The 16,898-nt window shown below is 41.7% G+C and overlaps 2 protein-coding genes across 6 annotated transcripts in view; both read left to right on the forward strand.

The window, feature by feature from the left end:
• LOC135981207 (uncharacterized) overlaps positions 1–16,898 on the forward strand; it is a 104,814-nt gene that overhangs the window by 16,075 nt on the left and 71,841 nt on the right. The gene's annotated exons all lie outside the window — the stretch shown is intronic.
• The window catches only part of PLEKHF2 (pleckstrin homology and FYVE domain containing 2), a 128,467-nt gene that overhangs the window by 11,347 nt on the left and 100,222 nt on the right, over positions 1–16,898 (forward strand). The window lies entirely within an intron of this gene.

The following is a 16,898-nucleotide window of genomic DNA, read 5'->3' on the forward strand; positions in this document are numbered from 1 at the left end:
ATTAAAATATGAGTTGTGTGCTTTTATTTGTATAACAAAAGAAGTTTATTAAGGTTTTTTATATAGTGCTTTTATCCAATGCACTTGCCTATAGTTAGTTAACGGTACAAAGAACATTTGGAAAGATCATTGTGGTCCGCCAAGACCATCAGCAATTTTCAAGTGGTCCGTGGGGGGGGGGGAGTTTGAGAACCACTGACATATAGCCTCTTCACTAGTTTGATTGTACCAGTTCAAATAACTTTGAGATCTTAGCAGGGTCTTACAATTAAAGTTAGTCAATACTCTTAAGTCATTGTTTGTCAAAATGTTGCTTCAGAATGTCCTCTAGTGCAGGGGTGGGTAAACCTTTTTGGCCTGAGGGCCCCATCCGGTTTCCGAAATTGTATGGCAGGCCGGTTAGGGGAGGCTGTGCCTCCCCAAACAGCCAGGCATGGCCCGGCCCTCACCCCCTATCTGACCCCCCCTGCTTCTTACCCTCTGCTGGCCCCCCTGCCCCATCCACCCCTCCCTGTCCCCGACCGCTCCCGCCGCCTCATCCAATCCCCCTGTTCCCTGCCCTTTGACTGCCCTGACCCCTATCCACACCCCTGCACCCTGACCACCACCCCAAACTCCCCTGCCCTCTATCCAACTCCCCCTCCCATTCCCTGCCCCCTTACCGCACGGCCCGGAGCACCGGTGGCTGGCGGTGCTATAGCCGTGCTGCCCAGCTGGAGCCAACCATGCCACTGTGCAGCACAGAGCACCAGGTCAGGCTGCGCTGCCTGGCAAGAGCTTGCAGCCCCGCTGCTCAGAGCATTGCATCAGCGGCGCAGTGAACTGAGGTTACAGGAGAGGGGCTAGTCTCCTGGGCCAGGAGCTCAGGGGCCGGGCAGGAGGGGTTTGAGGCCGCCTGTAGTTTGCCCACCTCTGTTCTAGTGACAAACATTTTACTAAAAATCTGAGAAATCCCCTTTCCTATAATCGTCTACCAAAGATGAAATAAATGTAATTGGAGTGCAATCTAAAACTGTAGAAATAGTCTGACAAACAAGTTATTGCTAGCCTCAAGATGTTGAGGGTGCTCGGCAGCATGAATCTCATTGCCATTGGTGACGGAGCATTTTGAGTACATTCTTTAGAAGTGGGAGGTGTAGGCCTCTCCTCAGTTGCATCATTCTTCCTAATACACATGCCTTTCCATTAATGTAGTGAGTTATTTGCATGCGTTAAATAGATGAGAGAATGAAATGCAGGACTTTTATGCTGTACTCCACATCTTGGAACTTTTCAGAAAGCAACTTCTTAGACTGCAACGTATTATACCACTAATTGTGTAAAAAAGGAAAGTTAACTTGCCTCTAGCCTTCCCGATTTTGTAATATGGGGAACAAAATTTGACACATTTTTCCTTTGCCCCTCTTCAAGTGTGTCATACAGAGTGAGCAGGACAGACTCAACTGTGTGAGTATAGTTGTATTATGTATTTGATGGTATACAAACATACAAGAAAATAGTCCTGCTCTAAAGACCTTCAAAATAGGACACAGCAAGTGAATGATAAGCGGTAGGATGGAAGATGAGGATGATAGTAAGAAATTAATATGATTAGATGGGCTAGCTGTGTGCATGTCCTGAAGGTTCAAAATTATTGAGGGGTGTTTTGTTTTGTTTTTTTAATTGCCGACCTAGCTATCATTAGCTGTCAGTGTTGAACTCCCACAGACTGACTTTCATTGTACACCTGTGCTGGAAATCTGTACGTGAAAGTGATTTTAAGACTATTCCTCTTAGACCAGGAGCACTGTCGTGACTATAAGCTATTTTTTTCAGGAGATAGGTCACAACTACCACTGTATAAGCCCCTTATGTTGGAGGCTGAGGTAAGAGGCATTGACAGCATTGTTGTTAGAGCTACTCTTTCAGTTGTTGTGAATAGTTGTGGCAGCTGTTGGTGTGTGTGAAGGACTGGAAGTCCTCGCAGTAACTCGATAGGCTGTTTTTGAGCTTCTTGATCAAGATAGAGCAATACAGCGGTTGGATTAAGTCTTCTAAATGTTGCTGAATGTTCTCATGAGTAGGGATTGTGGGGTTTTGTGGTTGCAGCACTTGGACCTCGGCCAACTCACTAAAGATGTGGTGTTTAATGGTCTCTGTTCAGAGGTCCAGAGTGAAAAATCATATGTGGCATGATACCATTGCCAGTCTGTACAGTGAAGTCATGATGGAGCTATCTATTGACCCCTTGCCTACCCTGGAGGAGTTTTCCACCTTGTTCAGTTGAACTACTGGGAGCCCTGGTGTAGACAGGGCTTTTGTATCTAGACCTTTGTTTTTACCTCTGCTTTCAATAGGCTTAACTTAAAGGGGACTGGCCATGGTAACCTGTTTACGTTATGGCTCTTACTGATTAATTAGTGTTAGCTCTGATAGAATTTTTTTTTTGGTACCCATCCCTGGAGTAGACACGGCCACAGTCATGTCCACACTACAAGGTTAATCTATACAAAGCGAGTAAATGTGATTGCAAACGGAATGCCCTGGTATCACATAACACTGCTTTGCAAGTGTTCTGCAACAATGCTTCAACAGTATTCCAACCCTGTTAAGCAGATGATTAGATTAGCCATGTTGGCCATCTAACAATATTGTAGAAATATTGTACTATGGCTGTCTTTGAAAGTAGAAATATTTTTTTTTATACTGGTTCAGCTTTCTGTTACTGTTTGCAGGTCGAAAGAGACTGATCCCACCAGGTCAGAAATGGAAGTTAAAATTGTGTGTGGGGGTGGGTTTTTTTTTTTTTTTAAGCATTCTTGCTACTGCATTTGGGCCCAGTTTTGATCTGTGAGAATGTCTGGAGTTGTGGGACCGATATGGTGGTGGTATCCTCTGATTATCATAGTTTCACACCTTGAGTAGTTATGGAATGGCCAGACACTTTTGTACCCTTAAAAAATTGGCATGTGCACTGAATTATGCCCAAATCATTGTGTATTCATTGGTTTAGACATGCCGTCTCAACTTGCACTTCTTAGTGTTCTCACTGTGTGAATTGTGGAACTGCCTAAACGGCTAAATAAGTTCTTCTTCAGCAAATTATGACTGTTTACAAGTGAGGGCCCTTCCAGGCTACAACTCTCTCTTTTTGTAACCATTTCATGACTCTTATCTGATCTGGCTACAACAAACATGGTTGAATTTTGACAACACAGCAGCTATGTTGAACCAAGTCAGGTGAGTCATGAAATGATTACAAAAACACTCTTGAACTTGTTGTGTGGCAGAGCGCTTACTGGTAAGCAACATTCTTTCGTCACAGAGTTGAGTTAATCTTCCCTGGCAATCCCATGTTTCCTACTGCGTGGCACCAAAGAGTTCAAGCCCAGTAAAGAAAATCAGAAGTGTGTGTCTGAAAATGTAGGTAATTCATAACGTTGAGAGAAAGTAAGGTTCTCTGCATTACATTAAATAATAGTTGTTTACGTTAGTTAAAGTATTCCTTTACTATTAAATTATTATGGATTAGACGTCCGTTCAGGTGTCTGCGAAATGTGTTCTCTTGGAGGTAAAGATTAAAGGCAGTCAAGTATTTTATTTTTAACATACAGGAAGCTTAGTTGAAAGTAGGTGTGTATAGTTTAGAAGTGCCAAAATAAATAAGCATCTTCCTTGTATTCTAGATACCTGATTTTTATGTATAAGAGTGGAATGAAAAGGTTTGTTTTAATAAACATTTGTTTATCATGTTACTGTAGAGAGATTAAAGACACTGTTCTTGCTTCAAGCATACAAAGCAGTATTATCTTTTACTTCGTGCATTTGGGACCAACTTCTGTTTTTCAATGACTTCGAGTCACTGAAAGCCTTTAATACATTTAGTCAGTTTCTGACCTGAACTACATGAGGGAAAATGTAATTTGATAAATCTTTACTTGAGAGGTTTTATGGTAGGCCTTATATTAATGGGTAACTTAGACATACAGTAGAACCTCAGAGTTAAGAACACCTTGAGAATGGAGGTTGTTAGTAACTCTGAAATGTTTGTAACTCTGCACAAAATGTGATGGTAGGTTCTTTCAAAAGTTTACAACTGAACATTGACTTAATACAGCTTTGAAACTTTATTATGGAGAAGAAAAATGCTGCTTATAACATCTTAATTTAAATGAAGCAAGCACAGAAATAGTTTCCTTACCCTGTCATTTTTTTTAAGTTTTCCCTTTATTTTTTAGTTTACATTTAACACTGTACTGTTCTGTACAGTATTTGCCTTTTTTGTGTGTGGCCTCCAATGCCTGATTGTGTACTTCCGGTTCCAAATTTGGTGTGTGGTTGACTGGTCAGTTTGTAACTCTGGTGTTTGTAACTCTGAGGTTCTACTGTATTTGTATTGCATTAACATCATAATTAGTTACATAATGTAAACTGGGGTGTGTATGTGTATATATAGATAGATATATAAATATATAATCAAATCTGATTAATAAATGCTTACAAAATGAGTCTGGCAACGTTTGTAAAGATATTGCAAATCTAGATTGAATTTTTTTTTATTCTATAGTTCAGAATGTTATGGCAACTAGTGCAGTGGGTCTCAAACTTTTTTACTGGAGACCCCTTTCACATTGCAAGCCTCTGAGTACGACCTCCCCTAATAAGTTAAACACACTGTTTAATATATTTAACACCATTATAAATGCTGGAGGCAAGCTGGATTTGGAGTGGAGGTTGACAGTTGGCGACACCCCCATATAATGACCTGGCGACCCCCTGAGGGATCTCAACCCCCAGTTTGAGAACCCCTGCACTAGTGCTTCCATGGTTCTTCAAAATGCTGCAAAAAGTTAAACTTATTTTAGGATTTAAAACATGTTTTGACTATGGGTTCCCTTTCCTTAGCCATATATTGTAGCAACATTAAGGTTTCTGTTCTGCAAATACCCATTTGGGATGCCATCCAGCTTGCAGCAAAAGCAGTGAAATTCTTTCCATTGACTTTAATTTGAGTTGGATCAGATCCATGCATAACAAGGATGGGAGCACTTGCATGTGTGAAGTTGATCACTTGCACAAGAGTTTGTAGCACTGGGTCTTAATTTGCAAACTTTCCCAAAACTGAGCTGAAATTACTGATGCTGTTTCATAAACACAAAGCCTACACTAGTTGCATGATGTTTGCCAAATATGGCGTTGGAGAGGGTTATGTAAATTATCTTTCTAAATTTCCTGGCTCCAGATGGAGTCATTAACAGTCTCGAAAGATAATATTGTGAACAAAATTGTTCAGATTAAAATTTCTAACTTGTTCTATGAAACTGGAAAACAAGTAAAATAAAGTTGAGTGTAAAAGGCATATCGTGTGTACATATTTGCACCATTTAAAGTGTGCTGGATAGGTGAAAATGTGTATCTGAACACTGACTTTAATTTTCAGGATTCCTCCTTTCTAGACCTTTATTTATATATATATAAATGTATTTATTTGCCAGTGGAGAGTAGGAAACTCTGCTCTTTTTTTTTTAAATCCAACCTTCTCATCACCTCATAGTTCTGGTTATCCAGCTAATTTTTAACATTCTTCTATAACACCAAGACTGAGTTGTCTGTGTGCTTCTTGAGTCCAGCTCTCCCATCCATAGAGGAGCACGTAGTAATTTAGTATGTATGTGCAGTTTGAACTTTCAGCAGCCTTGGAAGTTGTTGAATACATTCTCCCCCCCCCCCCCCCCAAAAAAAAAAAGCTGTATCCTTCTCTTAATTTCTTTGTCACATTTTCTGTCTGATGTTGTTAGGCTTCTTGTACTACCATTTGACTGTCGAGATATCAGTGTTGCCTACCTTATGCATAAATGTTTACTTGTTATATTTTTTTCTTCCTAATGTTGATTGTCATTCTGTCTGTCTTATTACTGTGAACAATACTTGCAAGAATGTTCTGAAGTTCTTCCCTAGTCGAAGTTATGAAGACTGGGCCACTGGCATATTTTATGTTCATGTATATGCCATTGAACTGTATGTTCTCTTTGGTGTCTTACAAACTTTCCCTCATTATACCTTCTAATTATGTATTAAATAGTTGCTGAGATAGGATGCACACTTTTCTTGATGTTGCAATACTCAATTAATAGTTTCTTTGGCTTGATACTTTCTGTCTCCATACAGGCTTTTTATTAATTGTAGATCTCGGAAGTCAATAACCTATTCCTGAGGAATGTAAATTTTCTTGTGTTGGATTTTATCAGATGCCTTCTCAAAATCCACAATGCACCTATACATTTCCCTTTGCATCTCTATCATGTGATTGCTTAAGATCCTCAGGGCAAAGATTGCTTCCCTTATGCCTACAACTGGGTGGAAACCAAACTGACTTCTGCTACATTTTGTCTGAAGATGTTGATGTATCCATGTCCTGACAACTTTCAACAAAACTTAGTGGTGGCTTATCAGGCTTATAGTTCACTGTTGTTTATATATCCTAGCATTATTAATCTTTGGTTGAGTAATTAAGACTGAAGTCCGTTGGAAGTTCTCCTTGTGTATATCTGAAAAGTTTTAGCAGGTGTGTGGTGTTTTTGTTTTGTTTTGTTTTAAATGGAGATATCCCATCTCCTAGAACTGGAAGGGACCTTGAAAGGTCATGAAGTCCAGCCCCCTGCCTTCACCAGCAGGACCAAGTACTGATTTTGCCCCAGATCTCTAAGTGACCCCCTCAAGGATTGAACTCACAACCCTGGGTTTAGCAGGCCAATGCTCAAACCACTGAGCTATCCCTCCCCAGGTTAATTTTTGACTCTTCATTCAGGGACTGTAGCATTTCAAACAGAACACCATTCATTTAAGCGGCTTTTCCTCACTTTATACTCTTCGTCCCTGTTTCTATCTTCCACATTGTAGTATGCAGTGCTTTTTCTTCTCCCTTTTTCTTCATGAATGTCGGTTTTGTGGCACACTCTCTGCCATCCTTAGACTTAATGTAGCTAATTCCTTTTCTTGACTTCTTGATTTGTCTCATGATTCGTTTTGTGGTGTGGTGAAACTTGTGTCTGTATCTAGTTTCACATTTTTTGATTTCCTCACTTTTCCCCTAACAGATTTAATAAAAGAATTTATACTGGATTTTGATGACTGACATAGAATATTAATACTTTTTCCTGACAACTCTAAAACCCCCTCTTCCCTTCTCATAGTGTTAGTGTAACGGGATCCCTGGGGTACAACCTGGAACTGTGGAACCGCTGTGCTTCCTTAACTCTGTAGCCTTGACGGTCTCACACAATGCTATGCCAGAGACAGGTAGCAATACCCCTCCAGGTGCTGTGATCACTCAGCCATTAGCATGTGGAGCCCCACACCCAACTAAATTGCACGAATGCTCCCTGAGGCACTCATGAATCATACAGTGCGAGGCACCCTTCACCTCAGCCTTGCACTCCAGAAGTATAGCCTCTTACTACTTAGGACTCCACTGGACAGTGCAAGCTCATTAATTAGTTTGCCACTGACAAAAGGGTAGTGGACGTGCAACAGCCCTTGTTAACCTGAGCTGAGATTCCCCAAGTACTTCAACCAAAGCCATTCTGTTTTAGGTAACATATAAAAAAGCCTTATTAACTACAGAAAGATAGATTTTAAGTGATTACAAGTAGCAGGAAAAGAGATCAAAGTTGGTTACCTAGAAATAAAAATAAAAACGCAGTATAAATTCTACAGACTAAGCAATATTTGAATCAAGCAGTCTGTCTCACCCTAATAGATGTTACAGGCAGCTCACAGTTCTCAATACACAGGCTGGTTTCCCTTCCTAGCCTGGGACCAATGTCCCCAGTTCAAAGTCTTTGTCTTCCAGGTGTTGAGATGGGGGAGAAGAGAGGCCAAATGATGATGTCACTGTCCCTCTTTTATATTTTTTTTCCAGCTGCTAAAAAGAGCCTTGCTGTGACGTGCAGTCAGGCAGTCCTCATTGCCTGTCCTATCTGAGAAGTCTCTGGGATCAATGCCTGTCTGGCCAGCGTTTGTTGCTCCTTTGTCCCTACTGAAAGCCAGCTCTGGGTGTCTCCCAACCTCACAATGTATTTCAGTAACACATACAGCAGTACTTCATAATTTCATGTACAATGATAATACATACAATCCAACAGGATATTAAGGTTCAACAGATCAAGATTTTTTAAATGATATATCACAAGGCATACTTTGTATAAAACATATCACATGACAGTGGTGAATATGGGGGGTCCAGGGTGCTACTTTGAGGTACAGAGTGTCAATTAGTTATATTTGAGTGAAAACTGTATCTGTCCTCTTAAAATAGATTGTATATCGTACAGGGGAGACATTTTACTGTAAAAGTTGAAATTGGACAATGATGGCTATCATGATCTACAAGTGAGGGCAAGGGGAAAAATAATAAAATAATAATCTTGATAGTATGACAGTAGAAAATGAGACCACATGTGTGAAGTAATGTCTTTTGGACCAACTGTTGGTGAGATAGAAAATTTCAAGCTCACACGGAGCTCTTCAGGTCTGGGGAATGTACAGTACTTGGTGTCCCAGCTAAGTACAAGGTAGAACAGATTGTTTTGCATAAGTTAACACATTTCAAGAGAGCATCAAAGGTGAAGTGGCCCATTAACACCTCTCCAGTCATGGAGGGAGAGGAAGCTGCAGAGTTGGGGGTGTTTTAGCAGAGATTGTTGTAATAAGCCATAAATCCAATGTGTCTCTTCAATCCATGATTTTTAGAAGTGTCCTGCAAAGTTATGGATTTAAGCTCCCAGACTCTACTTATGAAGGTGTATTGAAGGTTTGTGATCACTTTGTGAAAAGTGTTCACCCATAGGTAGTGTTTTTTGTCTATCATTTCCTGTGAGTTCATTTTTGAGAGTAGTGATTCTTGTTTCACCATATAGTTATGGGGGTATTTAGTGCACTGGATGAAGTACACCACATGTGTAGGACCCATGGATCTTGAAATGTGTGTTGGTGGGATCATTGTAACAGTGGAGATGTCTACAGGTTTTTCATCTGGGAGGGGCTGGTGCTGCTTTGACTCGGTACCCTGGTCTGTGGGGAGCTTGCTTCTGATGGGGAGCTTGATGAAGTTTTTGTTGTTTGAAAGCCGGAAGAGGGGTTTGAGGAAAGATTTCTTTCAGGATGTGGTCTGGGAAGGTTATTCCATAATTGTCTGCTCCAGGGGTTCCTGCATCTTGCTCTGAAACGTTTGGTATCTGCCACTCTTAGTCAGAATAATAGATTAGGTCAGTGGTTCTCAAACTTTTTTTTTCACAGACCTCTTGAAAATTGCTGAGGGTCTTGGCGGACCACTTAAGGATCTTTCCAAATGTTGTTTGTACCATTAGCTAACTATTGTAAAGCACTTTGGACAAAAGCGCTATATAAAAAAAACTTAATAATAAACAACATTTTTTTGTTCTACAAATAAAAGCACACAACTCATGTTAATATTGGTAGTCTTACCTTTCTAATGCAAATGATGTGCCCTCTCTTACCCGGCTGTGGCAGACCCTGAGCTGGGGCTGGGAAGGAAGGGGTGTGTGTGTGTGTGTGTCTGTCTGTCTGTCTGTGTCTCTCTCTCTCTCCTCCCCCCCCCCCCCCCCCCAACCACGGTAGCCTCTGAGCTGGGGCTGGGAAGGAGTGGGGTCGCTCCCCTGCCACAGAACTGAGACTGGGAAGGAGGACTGTCTTTCCCCGGCAGATGCAGCCTCGGAGCTGGGGAAAGTCGCCTCTTTCTCTGGCCACTGCAGCCCTGCATGGCTCATTTATTTGGGTGGCCCTTCATTTACTTGTGTGCGGCCATCCAGGCATGCACCTTAGAGGGAGCTATCCTCGGACCACCTCAATGGAGCTTGCGGGCCACAGTTTGAGAACCTCTGAATTAGATGGACCTTTGTGATCCAAAGAGGCAGTTCTTACATTCCTGAATCTGCAGACAGCTTTAAGATGTAGCTGTGAAAGATGAACTGTTCAATTCATGTAAATAGATGAACTCTGGATTCTTAAATATTAAATGTCAGCATTAACTTCTTCACTGCTAATCAGTTTAGCAGAAACATCAAGCTGATGTGCTTATTGATACAGTAAGGCAATAAGGCTATCTGCTAAAACACCTATGTCTACACTATGAACCTTACAGTGGCACAGTTGTATCGCTGCAGCAGTGCTCCTGTAAGGGCTCCCATGTAGCCGCTTTTTGCCAACAGGAGAGCTCTCCTGCTGGCATAATTAAACCACCCCTAATGAGCAGCGTTAGCTATGTCGTCAGGAGAGTGTCTCCCGCTGACATAGCGCTGTCTGCACTGGGACTTATGTCAGTCAGGGGGGTGTAGTTTTTTTTTTTTTTTCACACCCCTGGCCTGGTCCCCACTAACCCCCCACTTCGGACTAAGGTACGCAAATTCAGCTACGTTAATAACAGGAACTTCCGGGATCGATTTATCGCGTCTAAACCAGACGTGATAAATCGATCCCAGAACATCGATTGCCTGCCGCCGGACCCTCCGGTAAGTGAAGACGTACCCCCTGTCAAGATTTGCTCCTTCCAAACATAGTCTTCTCAACCTTTGCCTAAGAAGGGGAGGGAAAGACTAGCTTTGTTTCTTACCCTGCTGTCAGAAGCTTCAACTAAATCATGCGCAAAAAAGCCTCTAGAAGGCTTATCCCCATCTGTTCCTTAATCATTTGATAAAACCATTTCCCCGGATAGCTTCTATAGTATGGCTTTTGCATTATCAATAAAAAGACCTGCAGCACACTGAAAACTTGAAAAAATATGCCCCTGACCGATCTAAGTTTCACCGACAAAAGTGACTGTGGACAGCATTATGTCAGGAGGGGAGGCTCTCCTGCTGGCATAGCTAATGCTACCTCATTGGGGATGGCATAATTATGCCGGCAGGAGAGTGGTAGATGGGAGAGCTTACAGCAGCACAGCTGTAGCGGTACAGCAGTGCTGCTGTAAAGTCCATAGTGTAGACACATCCTTATAGGTGGCTTTCTACATCAAGATGGAGGCAGTAAGGTCAGTTTGGTAGTTCTGAGTCTGCCATTCCTGTACCTGTTTAGTAGAGAAATAAAGGATTTCAGGCACAACTGCTGTCAAGCTGGTATCTTTCTTAAGCACTAACCTCACTCACTTCTAAAAATTAGTTGTATGCGTGCTTAGTTTGCTCTTAGTTTAGTTTTACAGTTACTGTTGCATTGCAGCAGCATTTCTTTCTAATATAGCACTCTTAAAGTAAAACAGTAAAATTCCCATTATCTGAACTTCTCGGGCAGCATCAAATACATTTGGGTAATTGAGAGTCAGAACAGGAAGTCAGCTGGTTCTTGGTTGGAAAGGGAGGGCCAAGCAGTTGGAGTTTTGGATGACAGGGTTTCTGCTGTGTAACAAGATTTTTCTTTATTGTCCCCTTCCCTCTCCTTTTCTAGCGAATTACTTTTGGTACATTGCGCAAGCTTTAAATGACTACAGTGGCAGGCTGCCAAGTTTATGGTAAACTTGGTGTGTTACCTGAAAGCTGTTGTTGGAATATTTTCACAGTGGGAGTTTGATGAAATGTTTTGGTGTCGCTCATCTTAAGAGAAGTTCCTCTTTTTTTGGTCTCTTTCTGCTCTCCCCAGTCTGAGTTGGGGGTAGAACATAAGCACAACCATACTGGTCAGATCAATGGTCCATCTAGCCGATGTTCCCTCTAATTTTTTCCATCCATGTACGGAATAAATTTTATGTACACCAAAGTAATGTGTGGATGTGCACCACTAGTAGAAACAAAAAACCTAGTTTCAATATATTTTTTTTAAAGTTACCCTAGGGATAATTACTCCAACTAGGACAGGTTAGGCATTTTAGAACTCAGTACTCAAAGAATTAAATTTAAGCATAAGAGAAATAAAAATTATGATATGTATAGACCAGTTAAAAAACTAAAATAACACACTTAGAAAGAATAAAATTACAGAGAATATATGTGCATTGCAGGAAGTACCAAGAAGTAACAATAACAAAAATAGTATGTGTTGGGACGGTGTGTGCGTGAGAGAGAGACAGAGACTGTGTGTGTGCTGGCTGCTGGGGAAGTCTCTGAGAGATGCTGTGCGCTGTCTCTTTAAGGCCCTCTCACTTGCCATGGGAGGGCTCAGAAGGCTCATTCAGACTTCAGACCATTGCAGCTCTCCTGCTCTTGAGCCCTGTCCCCCCCCCTTCCCTGCTCTGCAGAGATAGGATACAGAGGGGGAGGGGAACACCCTGACATCAGCACCCTCTTCTCTCTCCCCCACTCTGCACAGCCAGCAGGAGGGTCCTAGGAACAGCTGGCCCTGGGCTCCAAGGCAGAGGGCAGGAACAACATGGCTGCAAAGCAGCGGGGGGGGAGGGGCACGTGAACACATGCTGCCAGATGTTCGCAGTTCTGCTAATGAAGTGCGCGGCCCTTGAATCACTCCTGGGCGGCTGCCCAACTGCGCAGCTTAGAGGGAATGCAGCATCTATCCCAGTATCCTGTCTTCTGACAGTGGTCAATGCCAAGTGCTTTGGAGGGAATGAAAAGAACAGGGCAGTTATTGAGTAATCCATCCCCTGTCATCCACTCCCAGCTTCTGGCAGTCAGAGGCTAGGGATCCTCGGAGCATGGGGTAGTGTCCCTGAGCGTCTTGGCTAATAGCCATTCAGGGACCTATGCTCCATGAACTTATTTTGATTCTTTTGTGGACCCAGTTATACGAAGAAACACATGGGATCAAAGTATTACTTATATGGTGCCTAAACAGTGAGGTCGTTTGGGTCCCAAGTTTTCTAGGCTCCTAAAAGTTCCTCAAGAGACCAAATTTTGGCATATGTACAACAGTGTTAATGTGCTTCAGGAGACTTGTTGAGTCCTCCTTACTTAGAGAAGGATCACCATGTTGCAAGATTTTTTTGGGGGGGAGGGTGATTGGAAATAAGTCACAGAGGTGGCAACTTCAGGTTTTTCTCCCAGTAGGAAAAAAGTAATCCTGTCGTTTCAGTTAACTTGAGTCCCATCCTCACATACAAACCCTTAATGTGAGTATGATGGTAAACTTGTGCAGTAACACCGCTGTGTGTAGCTGGAGTGTTTTGCAGTATGGCCATTCTTGCTTGAGCTAGGCTAACTCAGATGAGTTAATTTGAGTGCGGATAATGTGTTTTCATTACAATTAACTCGTACACTAAGGCAACCAAAATAGGGGTGGTCAGGAGCTCATTAAAGCAGGGATATAAATAGAGAGCACTGGATAGCTTGTGGAAGGGCCCTGAAATAGAATAGGAAGAGTTTTCCTTGTCCAGGGCAGGAAGTAAGGAGGAATTGGAGAATTGGCAATATAGTAAGATTGCCGAAGAGAGTTCAAATTAAATCTCTTTGCCTTTTGTTACTCCATTCATGACTCCCAGTACATTGTGGCCAAGATGAAGAAATGCTCTATGCAGAGCTGTGTCCAACTTCAATTGTCAGGTACAATATCCTTGTTCTTTATCATTCCCTCCACCCCAACTGTTAATTGTGGATATAGCCTGGGTATGGCTCCTAGAGAGCGGCAAAGACGGTAATGTAGTGGTAGGAGGCTTTATGAAATGCTAATGTAGATATGGCCATCGTGACTATTATCAGCAAGTTAGAGTTAAGGCTAAAACCAAACGTTAAACAGCAGGGTGCTATATAGATCAATAGAGAGACAAGCCTGAGTTTTCTGCTATTTGTTTTTCACTCTTGCTTGACAGAATTAAGCTTCAATTTCTTATTTAAATGTAGACTTAAGGATGAACATGAACTATATTGACGATATTTGTTGCTTGTTTATTTGGCTGGTTTTAACCTTTTGGGATGTTGAGATGGTGAAATTAAAATACTTAGTTCTAGTATATAGTAGCAATCAAAGCTATTTTGTGGCACAAAAGCAGCAAAGGTTCGGAGTCCAGTTATTGAACTAAAATTTCTGTATGAAATACTAAAGTGTGTAAAGGGGGAAGGGGGGGAATTGCTTTAATCATAAGTGCAGCTTGTTGTGTAGTGTTTAATGTAATGAAATTTACATATTACAGCAAGATACTAACTTAAAGAAGTCATGATAATTAATACAAGTAACCTCAATAAAATGAAGCCTTTGCTCAGAATCTTCAATTAGAAATGGTCTTAAAAGGTGTGAAGCTCCGATAAAGTATTTTTGCACTCTGTGTTAATAATTTATGTATTTTACATTCTTCAATAAGGCTGAAATACCAAAAGGGCTGTAGGGAGGAGGTAATTAACTTAATGCACTCAAGGAGCATCAAGTAAAATCAGTGTTATTGTCTCATCGTGTTACTCCCGAGGACATTCTACAAAATTCTGCAAATTGTATTTGTCAAATAAATGTGGAGGCTCCAGCATGGCACTGGGGAGCACAGGCCACTGGCTGCACAGAGGTGGGAGTTCACTGTGCAGTTCCCTCCACCTCCAGGACATGGACTCAAGGGTGAGGCTGAACCTGAGGCTGCACCCAATCATGACAGAGCGCAGGGACCGGGCCTGCCCCAGAAACACCCTAGGGTTCTGCCCTCCCTGCCAGGTGGGCTCAGCAAGGCAGGATCCAAGTGTGGAGAGGCTTAGTGTGGGGAGATCCATATGTGGGTTGAGAGGGTTCTCTGTGGGACAATCTGGGTGTGGGCAGCTCAGTGGGGGACTTGGATGCAGAGGGGCTTGTCGGGAGGGTTCTGGGTCCATGGTAATAGGACTCTGCAGGGGGGTTCAGGTGAAGGTGGTTGGACTCTGGGGAGGGGATAGAGCTTGGCGGGGTTGTCTGGGTGTGGGAAGCTCAGTGGTGGGGTCCAGATTCTGGGGGTGTGGGGATCCAGGTGCAGCTGGTTGGGGCTTAGTAGTTTGGGGATCTGGTGAGGTGGTGCAGGTGGAGTGGGACTCGTCAGGGAGGGTTCTGGGTTCTGCCCCACAATGATTTACCTCTCTACCAGCTGTCCTGGGCACCCGATACTACTGCTGGGGAGGGTCGCATGATCACTCTTGTTGCTTGCCTTTGCTTTCTTGTCAGTCATTTTTTTCTGGGGTGGAAGCAAAGAAATCTGTGGGGGACATAAGTTCTCTGCATATGCAGTGGCACATAATTCCCCCAGGAGTAATCATGTACAGTGAATTCAGCTAGTGCTAATATGTAGTACTTGTTTCACAGGAGTGTTCAAGAACGGATGCATAGCAAAATGTGGGTTGATTGCATTTGTGTTCAGTAATTGTTACCATATGGATTAGGAGCAAGAGAGGAGGTTTGAATTATGCAGAATTTGTGGCCAGTCATTTTGTAAAATAAAAATAGATCCATAAGTCTGAATGACTTAGAGCATTTTCTAAAGAGATTTAAAATACATAGTCCAGTTTTTTTTCCTGTTGAAGGGGTAATTTACAGTATATTGTTCAAGAGCAACATTATTGCACCAAGGTAAGAATATAGTGAAATGCTGCAATGGCTCAGGTTACTGTGTAAGATCAGAATTGGTTTGGACTATGATAAACACAGTATGTCAAGATTCAAAATGTTCCTCGACTTTCACAGCTACAGAACTTCTGCCTTTAAATCTATTATATTCAGGAGATGGAGCCATTTTTTGTATAATGTGCTGGCTAACACACTAGTACTCTTGTTTATCTTGATTTATGTATTGTGCATTTAGTATCACTTGTCAACTGATCCTTCAGACAAACTTGCTTTTTGTTTTGGTATACGTAGCCTCTTGTTTGAATTCCCACGAAAAACTTTAATTAAAGTTGCAAATGTAGATCAGTTGAATTAAAGATGAAGAATCACAAGCATTGGAGCATGAAATAAAGAATTACAAACCAAGTTCATACACAAGATATTTAAACGGCCATTTAGCCTGTTACGCTTGAGGATCAGCATTTTGGCCCTCCACAGGGACTTTAATAAAATTTGATTATGAAAGGATATGACCTGCAAATTTTAAACTGAAGTATTTTTAATCAACCCTGTTGCTATGGGGAGAAGTTGATGGTACCATGTCCAACTGTCTCCCGCTACTTCCCCTGCATATCCAAGAACATAGGACTTTCCATCCTCAATCAGAGACCAGGTCCATCTAGTCTAGCATTCTGTCTCCTACAGTGGCCAACTTCAGATGCTTAAAAGGAAGGTGTAAGAACCCCAGAGTAGGTAGATATGGGATAATCTGTACTGCACATCAGGTCTGATCCTGTTCTTTCACAGTTGGAGATTGGCCTAAGGCCTGAAGCATAAGGTTTAATGTCTTTTATGCAACCCTTTTATTATGACTTTTATGGATATTCTTGATAGCTATAAAATTATCCAATCCCTTTTTAATCTTGCAAAGTTTTTGGCCTCAACAGCTTCTTGTGGCAGCGAATTAGAGTTTTATTATGCATTGTATGAAAAAGTATTTCCTTTTATTGGTTTTTAATTTCCTGCCTTTTAATTTAATTGAATATATCCTTATTTTTGTGTTTGAAATGGGGAGAACCTTCTCTATATAAAATAATGAATGGTATATACTTTTATCATATCTACATGTCCCTTCCAAAGTAACATTCCGATCTGTTCGGTCTTGCTTTTTTCCTTGCCTTCCATCATTTTTGTCACCCTTCTTTGAACCCCTGGTAGTTCTGCAATATCCTTTTTTTGAGACAGAGTGAGCAGTATTGCACATAGGATTCCAGATGAGACCACACCATTGACTTATATAAAAGCCTTCTCTGTATTATTCATCATCCCATTCTCTATGCAACTGACTTTTTATTTTTTTAACCACAGTTGCACAGAGCAGAGCTCTTCATTGAGCATGGTTCTATGATGCCTCTGTCCCTTTCCTGAGGTCATAGTTAATTTATAATACTGTAAGATGATAAAATTTTACC

The sequence above is a fragment of the Chrysemys picta genome, chromosome 2, assembly GCF_011386835.1.
Source record: "Chrysemys picta bellii isolate R12L10 chromosome 2, ASM1138683v2, whole genome shotgun sequence".
Lineage (NCBI taxonomy): Eukaryota > Metazoa > Chordata > Testudines > Emydidae > Chrysemys > Chrysemys picta.